The sequence below is a fragment of the Melanerpes formicivorus genome, unplaced genomic scaffold (genome assembly GCF_026170545.1).
Source record: "Melanerpes formicivorus ecotype bairdi unplaced genomic scaffold, bMelFor1.0.p_v2 SCAF_70, whole genome shotgun sequence".
Lineage (NCBI taxonomy): Eukaryota > Metazoa > Chordata > Aves > Piciformes > Picidae > Melanerpes > Melanerpes formicivorus.
Genome location: NW_027142422.1, coordinates 3086579 through 3101941, shown reverse-complemented (window position 1 = coordinate 3101941; position 15363 = coordinate 3086579). Strand labels below are relative to the sequence as shown.

The window sequence follows — 15363 nt, the reverse complement described above, 5'->3', positions numbered from 1 at the left end:
GGCTTGAGAAGTATTATTAGTAGAATGGGTCCACATACCAGTGATTCAGTCATCTGTCAGCCTGATAAATGGATTAGTGTAAGAGGTGTTCAGTGGGGAAATGCAGCCCATAGGGCTTCCAGCTAATTATATTTAAGTTGTTTAGTACTGCTGGGAAGCAGCATCCAGGCAATTACTGAAAGCTTTGATGCAGTGTGCACTATTAGAGTGTGTTCAGAAACTCATTACCCTTTCCTGCTTGCGTTGGATGGATTCTAGGAAGCTGACATGAAACAGCGGGAATCAATAACTAGAAAGGCATTTTAGTTATCTTCTGATCATTTCCTGATTCAGCAGCTTCTAGCCTAGTGTTTCGTAATCGCTGCTGTGATGTAGGGGGAAAATGCAATGTAAATATGTTAATTGCTATATAAACACATGTTTATGGTGATGTGTAGCTGAAGTTTCACCCAAGGTGAAGTTGTGAAAGGTCCTCTGGGGACAAGCCTCTCTGTGTGTCCCCTGTGGGATGTCCAAAGTGCCTGCCATCCCTGTTCCTAATAAGTTGGTTGTAGTTCTTTCTCCTAAAGCCTGACCTTGCAATGTTTATGCCTCTGCCACATCAAGATTATGTTACCACAGTGCCCATCATATCCCACCTAAAAAATTTCTTGGAAACTACAGCTAATCCAAAATGAAGCTGATAGTATTGGCTACATGGGTTCAACCTTGCTTAAGAAAATTGTGCTACCTCTGTCTTTGCTGCAATTCACAGTACTGATGAACCTAGAGAAAACTGCACTTTGCTTTTGTCCAGTCGTGACAAACAACAGATTCTTTCAACTAGTCCTCTGCAGTTGGGTACCTCGAAGGTGTGCGTGCTGAAAGCAATGTCATATTTGCACAGCTGGGGACCAAAGTCTTGGAAGTTAATTTCTTAGGTCAGAATGACAGATCTGCTCAGGGCAAAAGGTACATGAATTAAACTAAATTGTGTAATTTTCTTTTTAAGCTTACACTTACTTTAAAACCAGTTAATAGTGACAGTAAGGGCAACGCAGAGGAGACCACATGTCTTCTTTTCTATTTCTTCTTGTGCACTCTTGCCTGAGGCAGAGCTAAACAGGCAAACGGGAGGTTTCACAGTTCAGTGCTGCTGAAGGGGATAGTTCTTTCCCACCCACCTTCAGTATCACAGATTTAATAATCATGCCCTTTCCTTTATGTTTCCATCACAACAGTCCTAGACATGCTGTGCTTTTTGTTTCATGTTTTGTAATGTTCAGCAGAACCCTCATGAGTTACTGTCAAGAGAGAAGAATTCTCTTAAATCCAGACTCATTAATTAGAAAAAGTAGCACTCGATTTTCCTGAGGGTTTGTAAAATCAATGTTGTGCTATTTGATAGATGTATATCTTTGTGATAAAAAATTACCAGAGCTGCTGTGTTGTAGGGCATGGCCCCCATGAATCCAGGTACTTTAAAAAACCTCTTAGAACACAAAGCGTTCCCAGCGTTGGTCCCTGCCGTGGTTACCGACAGCTAAGCTTTCCATAAATTCATTATCGCTGCTGAAAGTACTGGCCTGTCAAATAATGGTAGATAGCTCATGTGTCTCTTGTCTCCAAAACTGAGGATGTTCACTACAATGAGATACACAGCTGAAGCAGAAAAAAGCTGAAACTTTTGCAGCACCTGTGCAGTTACAGCATTGGCTGTGGGAAATTATTCTGAGTCAATGCTCTAACTGTGGCATCCAGTCAGGCTGTAAGGCTGGTTGTGTTGAGTTACTGTTTGGGATGCTGAGAACTCATTTGTCCCTGGAGGAACTTGCATAAGAAGGGTGGCAGAATATAGCCTAATTAATATGCTTCTGATTGTTTTTAATTCATGATGTGCACTAACTTGGAAAGAGTTAGTTAGGATGATACATGAAAAGAGTTTCTACTTGGGCAGTTGCTTCAAAGTGACAGCCCAGGCTCTGTGAGCTGCACCTGGAGGACTGCCATGGTCTGGGGAAAGGTTCTTAATTCTAAATATGTGAAGTTTTTATGGGAAGACAGGTATTTCTGAGTTTCTTCTGGTAGCTCAGACTTTGCCACGAGAAAGCTTTTTGCGGCAGTATTATAATGAATATTTATTTCAAAGTTGACTCTCTGATTTCTGACTGGCTTTGTTTCCTTTGTCAACCCTGAGCAGTCCTTTATGGTAGATCTAGATTTATTTAAAACCTCTCCTAACTTCCTTTAGAGGAGGTGATGGTGGGGGAAAGATAATGCATCAATGTCTAGAGGGGAATTTTTTTATCATAGCAATGCATTAAGTAACATTTATTTATTTGATAAGACCTTAGGGGAGCTCCATAAACACACCGGTACTGCGGGGGCTTTTCTGAACAGAGATTGCAGTTCCAGTGCCATAGGTACTCTGTGGAAACGTGATAGGGAAACCCAGTGTGTTGAGTTGTGTTGTGTTGTGTTGTGTTGGAAATTGTGGTCCTGGGTTTTGGCTCCACATGACTGCAATGTTATCCATGATCCTTGTACAGACTAATTGCTGGTCCTGCTCCAGGGGTAGTCACCGCTGTAGTTAAACCACTGTGATTGTATTTATAATGTTAATCCATAAAACCCCTAAAATCCCAGCACACCAACAGAACTTCTGCAGATGTTGGAATGCACTAATTCATATACTTCACAGGAATTGCTTTACAAGTATGGTTTAGGGTCTTTTTTGCGTGAGGGTGGCATAATTATTGGTGTCCTATTGGAATCTTCCATATAGGCTTGGATTTACTCCACATATAATCCCCCAGGGCTTGTTGGAAAATATTAAAACTGTTTATCAATTTGAAAGAGAGCAAAACATTCTTGTTGTGCACTTGATATTTCTTTCCCATGTAGTAAAATGCAAAAAAAATGCTTTTGTAGTTCACTGCTTGTTGAAGATGGCCTGTTTATTATTTAAACTCTCCAGTGCCTTTAAAAGCCAGAAAGGAGAGGGATAACAAATTAATAATTGAATTAATGTATTTTTTATTATACAACAGCATTAAGAGAAAGGTGATGAGACAGGATTCTGATAGGACAAGTTAGGTTTCTCCTCATTAAAAGGAAATAAAATTATTTAGTTGAAACTACAGTATTCAAACTATGGTAGAAATGGTATTTACACATAAATGAGATTGGGAAAATACTCAAATATCTCTGTCTATTCAGAGGAACTTGGTAGGATTTACAGACATCTTCCTAAATGATTAATTGTTTAAGTTTAGGAACTCTTAACTCCTAGCCACGTGCACAGGCAATATTTTCAAACGCCTCCTATCAGTCTGGCCTCCGTTTTCAGTTTCCTGAAGCCATGCAGGTGCCTGCACAAGGGATTCTACATATGAAGTGGTGGATAAATGCAGCATTTAGTCTATGACCTACAAAAGGCAAGACCAAACTCGCGCCTCCTTCAAGTGCATGTTGCTCTATTGACTTCTCAGTGTAAATGGTGCTGAGCAGCTTGGCACTGACACTGAGCTTGTATTCTGCTGTGCCCTGGCAGGCAGCTGCTCTGGGACTCGTGCTGTGAGGACAGTGGTGAAAGGCAACCATTATTTAGTTAAATTTGCACTTCTGACATAAGCAAGGGGGTTTGTATGGACTGCCTGTGTGTGAGTTGGTGTCAGGGCTTTGCACAGTTTTACTTAATTTATGCCTGGTGGAGCAGCGGAGAGTTAAGGAGATGGACAGACACATTTGCCTTGTTTGGCTGATGTTTGTGTTTGCAGCATCCAAAGTCAAACTGTGTGAATGTGACCGTTTGAGGCGGTGCCTTTAACAAAGGGACACCATGGCCGAATGTATTATAAACAAGACAGGTCTAAACTAATTTCATTGGTGGAGAAGCAGAAGCACTGCCTTAAGTTTTGAGTTCAGTGAGACTAGTCTCAGTCAGACTAGTCTCAGAGAAGGCCTGGCCTTCCCCTCAACCCTCAACAGTGAACCAGATTTACAATTAGTGAAAATTAAGGACGTGTTAAAAATACTATTTTTCATTGATGGTCCTGCACCTGGGTTTTGGCAGTCCCTGGTACCAATACAATCTATTATGTGATTGAAAGCAGCCCTGCCAAGATGGACTGGTGGTTACTGGTAGGTGAAAAGCAGCACATGAGCTGGCAACGTGCGCTGACGATCCAGAAGGGCAGCCATAGCCGGGGCTGCATCAGAAGAATCCTGGCCAGCAGGTCCATGGTCATGATTCTCTTACTCTGCTGTCTGGAGACTCTACCAGGAGACCTGCATTCAGCACTGAAGTCCTCAGCATAGGAATGCCATGGAGCTGCTGATCAGAGGGTTGGAATGCCTCTCCTATGAAGAAAGGCAGAACAGGCTGGGGTCGCTCAGCCTGGAGAAGAGAAGGTTCTGGGGAGACCTTATTGCAGCCTTTCAGTACTTTAAGGGGGCCTATGAGAAAGATGAGGGCAGTTTTTTTTATCAGAGCCGGTTGCTGACAGATCAAGGGTTAGTGGTTTTAAACTGAATGGATGGTAGATTTAGACTAGAACTAAGCAGAAACTTTTTTATGATATGGGTGGAGAAACACTGGAACGGGTTGCACAGAGGGGTGGTAGAAGCCCCATCCCAGGAATCATTCTAGGTTAGGCTGGACAAGGCTTCTAGCAGTACGGTGTAGTTAAAGATGTCCTTGCTCACTGCAGGTGGGGTTGGACCATATGACAGTAAAGGTCTCTTCCTACCCAAACTATTCTATGAAAAGCACATGCTTTATTTCTCATTTTAAGTTGACATCTGCTCCAGGTGTTTATTGATTTTTCTTGTATACCTTTTTTGCTAGATTTACGAGCCAGTTGGTACCTTGCATTTTCTCCCCATGGAAATACTTAGGTTGTATAATCAGGTCATCTGTATTTTATTTATTTATTTCTAACATGAGCTAGACAAGCTTGAACTCTCAAAATACTTCATGTTGAAGTGTCTCTACAGTGCTCCAGTATGAGTATCTGTATTCTACAGTGTCTTTTAATCTTGCATAAACCTGCAGTACAGATGAGCCAGTTATTTTCCTAGCATTTGTCATCAGAACAGCCTCAGTAGTGTTAGTTACTATTGCGTAGCATAATGTCAGAGTATTGAAAAGAGATAATTTTAAAGTATTCTTAACACTTCTCCCATAAGACGTAGAGAAGTTGAAAGAGAAAAATCCTCTAATTATTGTTTGGATTTTCAGCTTTTATATTTCCAAAGTTATGCTTCTTGAGTATATTATATTTTGCGTAAGCATAACACACTCCACAGAAAAATGAGATGGGAGAAAACGTGAAAATAAACTGGAGAGAGATGACAGCAGTCATCTCAGAATGACCTCAGATAATTAGATAGGTAGCCAGGTAGGTGGAGGTTCTTACACACTCAGCAGACAAACTCAGAATAACTGTGGACTGCTAGTTGATGTATTTTTAATACTTTTTAATATTGAAATGTCGTGCCCCTTGTGTGTTCATTCACCTCTGAATGGACTAGGTGTAACTATCTTACATTTAGTTTTATGGTGTACATTCACAGATTGCATCAGGTTGGAAGGGACCCTCAAAGGTCATCGTGTCCAAACTCCCGCTGCAGTCAGCCAGGGACACCTCCAACTAGCTCAGACTGCCCAGAGTGACATCGTCTGATCCTGAATGTCTCCAGGGACAGGGCCTCAACCACGTCCCTGGGCAACCTGTTCCAGTATTTTACCATCCTCATTGTAACAAACTGTGGGGGATTGTGTCCCCCCCGGACTGGATGATTGAAGATGAGAAACTGCAAGGAGAGATGAAATGGGAACCACCTGCAGTGGCTTAACAAGCAGCTCCAGTAGATGAGATAAGAGTCACCTGTGCGACCTTAATAAGTATTGCCAGCCAGTAAGAAGAAGAGGTTGTTAACCAATCCCCTGCAGCCACACCCAGAGGAGAGCTACGATTGCAAGCTGCACGCAGGCAGGCGTTAGTCTCAAGGGCTTGCTGCCATGGGCAGGAGCTCCTGAGCTGGGTAATCCCTACCCCCTGGCTTGAATTCCACCCTCGCTGCTGTGGGTACTGCCCTGTACCCCACAGCGAGAACAAACTGCATGTCTCAGTGATGTAAATGAGAGCATTAGTACTGCAGGCTGAGACTTTGAGCTGGAGTTTTGAAAGCTTCTCCTGGTGATATGTTTAAATATGTTATTTGTTAAATTGATTATATTGTAAAATAATCCTTTATGTGTCTTAAAAGCTATTAGATATTTGCGTGGAAGAGTATAATTAATTTTAAAAGTCCCTAATGAATATCTCATTTCATTTTATAGAGTTTAATTATTATATAGACAACACCTGAGCATAATCCTTAAGACTTGAAATGCAGGAGCAGAAAACCAGTTAACATATGTGGCAGCTGAATGTAGAGGAAATACGAAGTAAGGCATTACTCATCAGCTTTGATGGCAGGTGTGGAGAAGTCTGGGAACAGGTTTATTCTTTCAGAAGAATACCAGGCTAGCTTTCATGTTTCATTTGCCTAAATGCTTTCTTTAAGGCTTTCCCCCCAAAACACAGGGGAAGACAATTTCTTTGCCCTATGTACTACTTCTTTCACAGAAGTAACACTCAAATACTTCCCACTGGAAGCTCTCTCAGGGAGCACTTCTGTGTCCCCGCTTGCATTTCTGAGGCAGCATGCTGATGTTTCAGTTCTGTGCTCAGCAGTGGTTCTGGATTAATTGCTTGCTGACGTTAGAGTTACAGTATCACAGTGTAACTTAGGTTGGAAAGGACCTCAAGGATCATCGAGTCCAACCTATCAACACAGACCCCATGACTAGACCATGGCACCAAGTGCCACGTCCAATCTCCTAAGCTCAGGATGTATTGGGATTCTTCCAGGTTCCCAAAACAATGTATGGTTTGAGAAGCACTTGAATGCTGTGAGTGGTTGGGACTTGCCCATACCTCATTCTTCCTGTGATTGGGTGCCGGGTTTTGCGCTTTACGGTTCTTCCAGAGCTCCTAACTTGGGGGCAAATGCCAAGAGCAAAAGGAGTCGAATGCTTGTGTTTTCATGAGGTGATGGAAACTGACTTAACAGGTACCTCTCTCATTGCAGCCCTCTCAACTGTCAGATGCAGTGATCTCCATGGTAACTCAAACCCCCAGACTCTTGACAGCAGCCTGCGAGGAGCAGCATTCAGCAGCTCAAGGGTCTCACGACCAGGTAAGCCAAAAGTAATCATCAAATGAGCTTATCTCAGGTGTGTGGTTTCCTGTCCATGTGCACTTCTGGTTCTTCCCCGGTGAAGCCACGCATGTAGTTGGTTCCTGTGCATACACGTGATGAGCCTTAAGTAACAGCACTGTTAAAAGCACAAATAGAGCCTTTGGACAAGAAGTCTGTGTTTATTCAGGGTCGGTTTTCAAGCTCCACCTTGCAGAGCCACATGTAGCAAAGCAAAGAGATCCTGCACAGTTCTTTAAACAGGTTTGGTGTTAAGTAATTCCTGTGGTAGGAGATAACCACCAAACACATCAGTAATAAGATCTGTCTTACCACTGTACCTGCACCACTGCTGGTACTGCCCAGTCACTAACATTAGAACCCAGAATCACTGTGATTAGGGTGGGTGAGGGTTTTTTGCCACAGGTTACCTTTTTTGGATTAATTAGTGGCCTTTGAACCCTGGTGGCAGTGGGATAGGGAGAGTCCTCCCACATTTTCATCTCTGTACTTTCTCCAAAATGCAGGATTTTCTTCTACTGTCCTTAGCCAGTTAAGCTTCGTGCTTGTGATTGAATTTAACATATTGGCGGTTCAGTCCCAGAGTGGTATTTGAAAACACATTCTAGTGATAAGAATTGGGAGTGCCTGATGTGTTACTGACTGCATGGTGTTTCTAGTCATCTCTCAGGTAGACGTCCTTCCTAGTTCTTTCCATGTTTTACAAATGCTCATGTCAGAAGCAGATCATCCAGTTCTCTGATTCTGCTTTGTCTTCTAACACCAACTGTATATCCTCCTGGGGTCTACTAGCATATTATCTATATGAATTCAAGATCTGTTCCACCAGCTTATCAGTAATTGTGAGAGATAATGGTGCCATTAATGTAGAGTGATATCTATTTCTTTTTCTCTGGCTCTCTTTCCCTGAGAAGTTAGAACTACTGATTTTAATGCTTGAATTGGGGTGATGTCCCCAGTATTTTAAAGTAATAGCAACTATACAAAACATCTCCTAAGCAAGTCTTTGTGGCCTCTCCTACCTGTTTCCTTGGCCTCTCATTTTTCTCTCCACTCATGCGTAAGCATAGGAGGTTCCACATGAACGTAAGGAAAAACTTTTGCACTGTGAAGGTGACAGAGCACTGGAACCAGGCTGCCCAGAGAGGTTGTGGAATTTCCTTCCCTGGAGACACTCAAAACCCATCTGGACATGTTCCTGTGTGATCCATTCTAGGTGGCCCTGCTCTGGCAGTGGGGTTGGACTAGATGATCTTTCAAGGTTCCTTGCAATCCCTAACATGCTGTGATTTTGTGTTTCATTATCCTTTGTAATAAAACAAAGTGGGTTTGTACTGTTTGTGTCTGAGATGGTTAACTTCTTTTGTTTGGGGTTTTTTTGGTTAGTCTGTGAGCAACAACATAAATTAGCAAGCATCCCAAATCTCTGAAACATGAATTGTGTTTATCGTCAACTGAAATCTGTTTGAATAAGCTCAGTTCAACTAAGCTGCTTCCAGTCCTAATAAATGGAACAATCAGTCATAGGAGCCACCTTCTATGACATGATTGTATACCTCTGATCAGGGAGATGTAAAATAATTTCTCTCTAGTCCCTGTTCAGTTTCCCCTGTAATCAAGGTCTGTGGGTATAATGATTCATCTTAATCATTTCTGCATTCCTTTATAGAAATTTAAATATTTTGTGGTTTAGTTTGTGTTTAAGTGTAAGGTATTTCTGATTATCCACCACACAGAAAAGATGTCAGTCTGACCCAGAGAGTTGTTCATGAAGTGGCAGTAAATACTACGTTTTGAAGAGTTTGTAGTGTAGTGATCTGTACATGTCCTTATTAGTAATAGCTGGTCTGAGGCCACTGGCGCCTTTTTTAGTGATTATAGGGAGGCCAAGACTCTGGCCAGGTGTTTCCTCTCCTCCTTCAAATATGAAGTGCCACAGAAAACCTGAGTTTAGCTTCAAGAAAGAAGCTTTCCTTTAGGTTACTGTTTGAGAGCCTTCTTAATGAGTTAGCTGCATCACATACCTTATTCCCACATGGAACTTGAATAGGCCTGCAAGTTAATTAATACTTGTACTGTGTTGAACTATTTACACTATCTATTAATTATCTGTGATCTTCAAATTATATACATATGTAGAATGTCACACATTTAATAACTTTTTCCTGGAAAGGCAGTTAGGAAAACTGACTGTGTGAAAGTGTATATTGTGCAATGTGGTTACGTAGTATTTTACAGCTTCTTGGTGTGCTTTTGCCTTCAACAACCAATACTTACCCTTGTAATTGGAAGAGGCAGTAAGGCAAACTTGCGTTTAAGCTTGTTTATCTATAAACATGTATTCAGAATGTCACATTAAGTGTAGCTGACAAGATCAGAAAAACAGTCTGTCTTAGAAGTGTTCCTAGCATACTACTTAATGACCACTCTGGGCTGCTACTTCAGAAATAGTTTCGAATTGGTATGAAAAGATGTCCTGAGCAATCAAATACTGCATTTGGTATTTTAGCTCAAAGATGCTGCTGCTGTTTCTACCTCTTTTGCTTTAAAACTGATAGGAAAGCAGTTGATTTGGAGAATTCTTGTTGTAACTCAAGTGTAGCTGCTGGATTTTGTACATGGGTTGAATCACATGGCCCATATAACTAAAAGCTGGACTTTAAATGTGTTAATCATCTTGCCTTATTAATAAGTTCAGTGTTAAAGACTTGCTGAATATTGGAGTATCTTCCTACGTCTGTAGAGGAATAAAATGCAGATAATAAGCTTATTTGTCCTTTGAGCTTTCCAGTCACGAACTTTGTTCCAAAAAAGATTTGACCTGACTAGGATTTGACATTGAGATTAATCTTGTCTTCTGTATTAAAAATCAAGCCTCCCCATGCACCTTTTTGAGTAAGCGTTCTGATTTGGCCTTGAGTGAAACCAGGTCTCCTTGTTACCTATGTGATTCCATTCCAGGAATACAGATATTGAGTATCTTCAGCCATTTGAAGCTTGATAAATTGCTTCAAAATTTGGCCTCATATGTAAATGAATCCCATGTTTTAAAAATACATTACTTCAGGGTTGAGCACCATAACTTCGTTTTACACCATCCGTTTCACCATTCCACCCCCCTTCTTTATGTATTGAGCCAAAAGTTCAGCTGTGATAAAATATGACATAGCCTAAACTTGGTATCTGTTATGCAGTCTTTTCAGCCATGTTTCCCCCAAAAAAATTACTTCATCTCCTTCTTTTGAACAACACTAGCTTTATGTCAAACCATTAATCATAGTGGGATGATTCTGTTTTAAGGCATTTGAGCTAATAAATCTCTATGTGGTAGTAAGTCAGAGAAGCTGTTTTTCCTTTTTATGTATACATTTTATTTCTTTCTATGTAGTGGTAGGACTTTGCAAACTGTCTGCCTAAGGGTAGGCCCAACTATTTTGAATTCCTCCTAATGAGATGTCTGTTACTATATGGTTCTTTGCAAGCTCCAAGAGTGAAAATTCTTTCTGTAAGTAGATGTCTAAAATTATACAAAGTAAATTAAAACAAAACAAAAAACAGCCAAGGTCAGAGAAGCTGAAGTTAAGGAAGCAAAGCAATCTGTGGTGACATTGATCTGAAGATTTTGGTCTGAAGGATGAGGAAGGGAATCAGTAGAAGCAATTGGGTCAGGAACACCGAGTGGAAGGGGAGGGAAGAATGGCCTGACAACCCTATCTGTGAGGCTAGAACCTGGGGATGATCGTGAGTTCTTCCATTCCATTTGTGCTTGATGCTTGATTTGAGCTAGAGCAGCCAAAATTTTAAGGATGAGGGGAAAGTTGGTATCTATTGGAGGTAGCTTAAGCCTGATGTTATCACCTGTTAGCAGTTTGTAGCAGGTATAAACACAAGTTTGCCAAACATTTCCTTGTTTTCTTTTATATAGAGTAACCATCTTTGTATTAGCTTTTCCGTCGGTGTTCTAAGAACCTACAAGATCTCCTTACACAGAATTTTCATTTATCTTGTGGTGCTTATTTCAGCCATGCCCCAAAGCTTTCATGGCTCTGAGTGCTCCTTGCTATGGTTGCCCATCCTGTAATCGGTGTCTGCTCACACTTTGAATACAGCCCTGTAAGTAAAGAGCATTGGAAGTTTGCTGGAGGGTTTTTCCCAGTTCTAGCCTCTTTGCATATGTTCTCTCTCTTCACTCTTAGGATAGTTTTGGTTTAGGATTTCACAGGAGAGTGAACATTAAGAACTCATTGCTAGGTAGTGATCTGCACCATTAGATTGTTTTGTGTTCCTAGAATTTTGACACTAGTATATTGGAGAGAAATGAGATTCCACTTGTATTGATTTAAATTGTTGTTGCAATGTAGTGAAAGAACTGTATCTTCCTTTGAAAGAGAGACCAAGATAGAAGTGGCCTTGGTTTTTACAGGAATAGAGAAAATAAAGTTTTTGGTACTGCAGCATGTTCATTACTAGTGGAGTTGATATGTGATGAAATCTTCTAGGTATATGGGTTTTGCTGTGTCTTTGTCCCAGAAGCTCTAAATTGATAAGCCCCAGGGCTTTTTAACATCATTTCACTTATTCTTTTCAGTAGATTGAGAGGAAGCTCACATAGTTGATTTTATTAATCAAGTGTTTTCTTGGTGTTCTAGAAACATGCATCCTTCTCTTTATTGTAGTTATTTGTCCTGAAAAGATACCAGAAGCTTGAAATGGAGGATTGAGCTATAAAAACTTCACAAAGACAGCAGATCTCAGTCTCTTCTATGAGGTGTTAACCTTGGAAGGCAGATGCTGAGCTGTTTACCGCAGTCAGATGTGATCACTCCATTCTAAATTATATCTACCCATGATGGTTAGCATGGAGCTAATCAAATCACTTGCACCATTTGATCTGGTTCTGTCACCTTTCATTATCAAAGCTCATTTAAACTGCTTTAAAGTAGAACTGAACTGATAGAGGAGATTAATTCATGCATCTGTGATCACATTTTCCTTCTGTTGTATTTTGTATTATCTGAGCCTAAAGACTGGGCATAAAAACTCAGAAACCAATGATGATTTACTGTATACTGTCTTCTAGTCTGAATAGTTCTACTCACCTAGCCTGTCAGCTTTGTTTTGAACAATGCAAAATAGCTTTTCATTGGCATGTAGATTTTTTTAACTGCTAAAGCACAGAAAAATTAGCCCTTAGAAACTGCCCCCTTTCCTTCTGAATCGTAGGCAATGTATAAAGTTAGCTGGTCATTATTTAAAAGCACAGTGACGTTTTCTTTTGGCTAGCAATTTCAGTTGGGCTGTTGAAAACAGCAGTGGTTCCCTTGTGGATAGTGTGTAGTCTCAAAAAATCAGTAGATTTTTCAGTCCAGTATTAGAACCTCTTAGTTCCTGCATGTTTTATAAAAGCTATACTTCCCAATTTGGTATGCTGATCGGTGGTGTTTGATTGTCTGTAGACATCATTGTAGAATTCTGCTGTTTGTCTGTGCCATGTGCAGTAGCTTTGATCTGACAACTAAGGAAATTAGCCTGTTGAAGGTGAAATAGCCAATGGACTCCTGATTGGGTTTGCAGGCATCTTTAATGCTTTTTCATCTCATCTGTAAACCACTACTTAGATTAAGCCCACCAAGCTGAAATGGAGGTAAAGGATGTGGTCCAGACTTAAGAGGTATTTACTTACTGTACATAGTGCAGATATGACTGGATTTTGCAGAACCCCAAGGCTTGGGGAAGGGATGGCAAGGTTTATCTTTTTTGCAAATGAATCTAAACAAGAACTGAAATTATTTAACTCTTGGAAGTGGCAGAACAGTTGAAGTGTTTCCCAATAATGTAAAGATTTGGGAGAGAGGAGCAACTGAAACTAGTTTGTGTGCTGTGCTAAATGGTGCATCTTTTGAAATGTTTACGTTGAGTGTTGAACCTACTGAAGTAATCTAGTACTCCCCCCATGATTAAGGGGTTATTAGAAGACATATTTTAGCCTTTAAAATAATCAAATTTACAGATTCTGGACAATAATGGCATAGCTTGTAGCTCGGATGTCTTTCATATGTGGCTATTTTTGCCAACTACTGAGAGCTGATGCCATTGCACATGCTAACAAGTGATTGTTTACTGCATTTTTTACTAGTAGCCAGAGTCCATGCTGATGAAAGACAGTCATGTGTAACCCACCTTCCCTGTGCTACGGTCTCATGATTGAGTAAGGTTTGGTCAGATATAGTTGTTCATAGCTATGGCAGCAATACTGCAAAAAAGGCTAGGGAGTTACTGCTTCTAAACACCTGAGCTAATTTTGCTTTGAGGCAATTATATCTGCCCAGCTAAGGCTGAGCTACCTGTGGCACAGTTGTCCCATTCTGTAAGTGGCCTGCAGCCTCCTGGGGTCACTAGCTGGTGGCAGCTTGAACACCCCAGGCTTTCCACTTTTGGCCATTGGATGTTCACAGGGTCCAACCTATCAGTCAACACCATCTAATTAACTGCACCATGGCACCAAGTGCCTCATCCAGTCCCCTCTTGAACACCTCCAGGGATGGTGACTCCACCACCTCCCTGGGCAGCACATTCCAATGGCCAATCTCTCTCTCTATGAAGAACTTTCTCCTCACTTCCAGCCTATAACTCCCCTGGCACAGCTTGAGACTGTCCCCTCTCTTGTTCTGGTGCTGGTTGCCTGGGAGAAGAGACCAGCCCCCACCTGGCTACAACCTCCTTTCAGGTAGTTGTAGAGAGCAAGAAGGTCTCCCCTGAGCCTCCTCTTCTCCAGGCTAAGCAACCCCAGCTCCCTCAGCCTTGCCTCACAGGGCTGTGCTCCAGACCCCTCCCCAGCTTTGTTGCCCTTCTCTGGACACATTCCAGCAACTCAACATCTTTCCTAAACTGAGGGACCCAGAACTGGACATAAGAATTCATGGCAAGGATTTTATCTCTAGACAATATTGTTTTCCTCCATGGGTACAGGTGGCAGTTACTAAATTTTGGGGTAGTTCTGAGGCTTTAAGGCAAAGGGAGTTTGTGGGATATGAAAACTAGTATGTGTCTTTTGAACACATGTTTTTAAGCTAATGCAAGCAGACTTCAACAATTTGTAACTAATCACTGGATTTACCATGGACTCCACTTACCATCCAACTCAAACTACATTATTTACACTGATAGCTAAAGAGAGACTGTAAAATGTGAGCTACGTTCTTTCTAAAATGAGATTATTCACCTCAGTAAAGCAGAGAGAGATAATTTACTGTGTGCATAGACCTCTTAATGTGTGATATGATTTTGTGTTTTAATTGTAAGATAGGAATTGCACCTGCATTTCTGCCCCAGAGTGGAGAAGGCCATAGCAAGAGACTTTACTGCTTTCAGGTCGTGCCCCCATTATTTGCCTAACAATTTGCCGACTAAAGCTGACAGAACACTCCCTTTCATATGTATATCGTGAGGGAGGGGAGCGGTGGTGATGGTGGTGCCCAGGATGCTAATCCCCTGCTAGTGTGGACTAACTGCTTGTCCCAACACCTTACCCTGACTGCAGGGCAGGTACAGCTCTGGCACGGCCTGCTCTCACATTTTGTGAGCTGGGGGGAGACCTGCACCCTGGGGTCCTTTCCTGCCCACGCTGTAGACAAAAGCAGGTGAGATCTTGATCAGGAGGACTGAAGCTCTGGAGCAAAACCCACATCTCCTTCTAGGCTGCAAGTGAGGGTGCATGTGGCTGAGGGCTTCAATCTGCTTTTAGCTGTGGTTTCTGTAGCTAAGCCAAACAAAAATGTGTCTCCAGTTCCAGTAACAGTCTTATGGCGATGTTCACAGGCATGGTTCACCTCTCCAAGAGTGACATTTCTTCTTCTAGTTTGTTCAGGGGCATTTATTTCTTAGTTTTGAGGTCAGAGAGGTTAATATGTGATTGTATTGAGTACCAGATTGCTTTTAAAACTGTAGAAAGTTTTGAACACAAGGAAGGAAAATGTCAATTCTCTGTCAAAGTATAGACCAAGGAGTTCAGTACTGGAAGGTGTAATTTGAGCTTCAGACACTCAGAGCAGAGTTTTCCCCTAAGTCCTTAATGGTGAATTTTGCTATAATAATATACTGAAATGATGAATTTGT

General features: G+C 41.4%; 1 protein-coding gene across 2 annotated transcripts in view; it reads left to right on the top strand.

The window, feature by feature from the left end:
- TBL1X (transducin beta like 1 X-linked) overlaps positions 1-15363 on the top strand; it is a 160774-nt gene that overhangs the window by 81156 nt on the left and 64255 nt on the right. For both annotated transcript variants that reach the window (XM_068163172.1, XM_068163173.1), the window contains exon 3: positions 7120-7227. The gene's annotated coding sequence lies outside the window, so the exon portion shown is untranslated. The remainder of the gene's footprint in view (positions 1-7119; positions 7228-15363) is intronic.